Consider the following 3,035-nt stretch of genomic DNA (forward strand, 5'->3'; position numbering starts at 1 on the left):
GCACTGGGATTACAGGCGTTAGCCACCGCGCCCGGCCAGGTTTTTGCCTTTTTAAGAACGAATGTAAGGAATAAAATTAGATGGCTAAAAATGTGGGGGTGGGGAGGGGAAGACTGGCCTATTGATTAGGAGAAGGCCAGGAGTAAAGTCTGCCGGTAACGTTAAAGATATGAAACCATAACCATTGTTACACAATTTTATCCACTGCATAACAGCAATGGATGCTGTTTCTGCGCTGAATGGAAGGTGAGGTCATAGCAAGAAAACTGCCTACAAGGCCTCGTTTACAGGGAAGTTTGGAGAAGCTGGAGAAACTCTGAGAAAAAGCATATATGATGGTTGGAATTAAACCATCTACAGAAAGTATGTTCTAAGGTGTTAGGATAAGCACCTAATTAAGCGCCAGCAGGCTGAAGCAAGCAGAGGCATAATTGGAGCTACGTGTTCACACTGCGCTGTGACTGAGAAGAAGCTGAAGGCAGTATCTCTTCAGAAGTTTCAGGCATCCGGGCCTTTAAGAGGCCAAGAAGTCTGTGGCTGCTAAAAGCAAAAGGGCTAGCAGATTTTAAAAAATAAATAAATAAATAAATAAAAATAAAAATAAAAACATTGATTTTTAAAATCTAGAAAACGTCACTGCGAGCGCAAGGTAAATTGTCACTGCAAAGATAAAAGGCACCCTAATTTCCTAAGCTTCCTGTTCTCCACATACAATTTATTTTTTAAGATTTCTGGGCAAAAGTAATTACTTCTTGATCTGCATCTAAAACTATTTTAATTGCTGTATTTCTGTATACCATGTGATAAGTGGAACATTGCTGCTATCACTGGACGAATGTCACAGAGTCAGTAGATATGTGATTTGTTGCAAGTTGCTTCTAGCAAAGGCTGAAGTTTCTTTCTTCTCTGACCTTGATTATGATAACTGAATGAGGTAATTGGATGAAAATATCCTTACTTTCATTTCAACCTTAATTTTTTTCTTTAAAAATGTTATAAGCAAATACATTTGGCACTTTCGTCACCTTTCAGCAATGTTTTCAGAAAATACACATTTTCACTGGGCCATTATCCTATTTAAAAGGAGCCATGAATATCTTGTGAATGAGAGAAAAGGAGGTCAGGCACTAAGAAGATGTGATGACATTTGGAAGTCTGAAAGTGAATAGAATTGTCCTGACAGTCTAGCTAAGGAGAAGAGACCCACCACTCTGAGTACTCACAATGCCAACGTAGTGGCAGTTTTTCCAAAAATCACTATGGGTGATAAGAACTGGGAAGAGAAGCAGAAATCAAGAAGATTGAAAAGTTGCATATGACAACAGCTATGTGGGTCAACCTTCCACATACTTCCCCTATCGCTTCCGTTGCCTATAGCCTTTGCCCAAAGGATAAAGTCACATAAATATTCTTGAGAACATGATTTGTCCAGAAAAGGCTCAGTGAGACATAGCTGAATGATAGTTAGATTTGACGGGTTAATTTAGCAATTACTTGTGTGACTTCTCATCAAAGAGCAGATGTGAGTTACAGCATCATCATAAATGATGGTGAACAGAGATGCAGACCTGAACCAGAACTTCCACCCAACCCCCACAAACGTGTCTCCCCACTGTGTGACTAAGCCCATTGTCTCTGGAACAACTGGTAGGAAAGTGTGAGTGGGATCATCAAATCAACTACAAGAAAATCGAACAAAGGATTCTGAAGAGTAGAACTGAGGTTACAACAGAAATGTATTCAATAATATGGAAAATAATTATGTCTATTTTTAAAAGGAAGAAATACTAGTTTTACTTGGACATATGTGGTTGAAGGAGAGGGGCTGTGGGCATCTCTATCCTCCTCTTGAATGACAAGGTATCAGTAACTGCTCAACAGAAGAACTAGTGGTCTTTTCAGAAACTTTACTGTTGGGATTAAAAAGTATGCTAGTGGATAGGAAATAATATTACCACAATAATTTCAAGATGAATTGAAAAGGCAGATGTTGAAAGCTAAATTTCAAATTCATTTGAATATGAATTGATATTTACATAATCTGGAGTGAGGCAGAGCCTGCATAGAGCTGGACGCCATAAGGGAAAGGACTATAGATTAACTAGATAAAATTTCACATCTCAATTTTCCAAACAAAATTTTATCCTGTTTAGTAAACATCACTTAAACACAATTTTAACATTATAAATATATCTGCACATATACATGTACAAATGTGTTATTTATGTAGAAAGAGTTAGTTAAAACAGATCAACAGCAAAACATGCATTTTTGTACATAAGTGATTAACAAGGGAGGGTAATGTGTTTCTTTTTTCAAAAATAGTCACTAGCCTGGGCACGGTGGCTCACACCTATAATCCTAGCACATTGGGCAGAAGTGCTTGAATCCAGAAGTTTGAGATCAGCTTGGGCAACATAGCGAGACACCATCTCTACAAAAATTTTTTTTAAAAAGCCAGGCATGGTGGCACACACCTGTAGTCCCAGCTACTCAGGAGGCTGAAGCAGGAGGATTATGTGAGCTGGAGGTCCAGGCTGCAGTGATCAGTCATGCCACTGAATTCCAGCCTGGGTGACAGAGACTTCATCTCCAAAAACAAAAAATAGTCATTAAAAAGAAAGGCCCTGCTACAAAAGAAGAAAGGCAGTGGATTTGTCATAGAGTCTAACTTTTATGAAGAGTTTACTTACTGCTGCTTTTAAAGGGTATCTTACAGTCTGTAAATTAGCAGATGGAATAATGACTTGTACTTCCCTCTTATAAGTAATTAAAGCAGCTTATTTTTGTTCAGTGCTTCGACACCTGCATTTACTGTCTGATTAGACAACTTTTCTAGAATCTGCTATCTGCAAACCCTCTTCTCATATGCAGATCTACAGCCTGTGAATATAACATTCCTGATTATATCATGACCACTCCCAGTGGGCTCTGCTGGTAGCTTGTTTTGTATAAATATAGATCCAGTGCTTTTTCCTCTTTATTCTTTTTTATTGAGCGCTCTTATACATAGATGGTTGTGCAGAGATACACAC

The sequence above is a fragment of the Pongo abelii genome, chromosome 16 (genome assembly GCF_028885655.2).
Source record: "Pongo abelii isolate AG06213 chromosome 16, NHGRI_mPonAbe1-v2.0_pri, whole genome shotgun sequence".
Classification (NCBI taxonomy): domain Eukaryota; kingdom Metazoa; phylum Chordata; class Mammalia; order Primates; family Hominidae; genus Pongo; species Pongo abelii.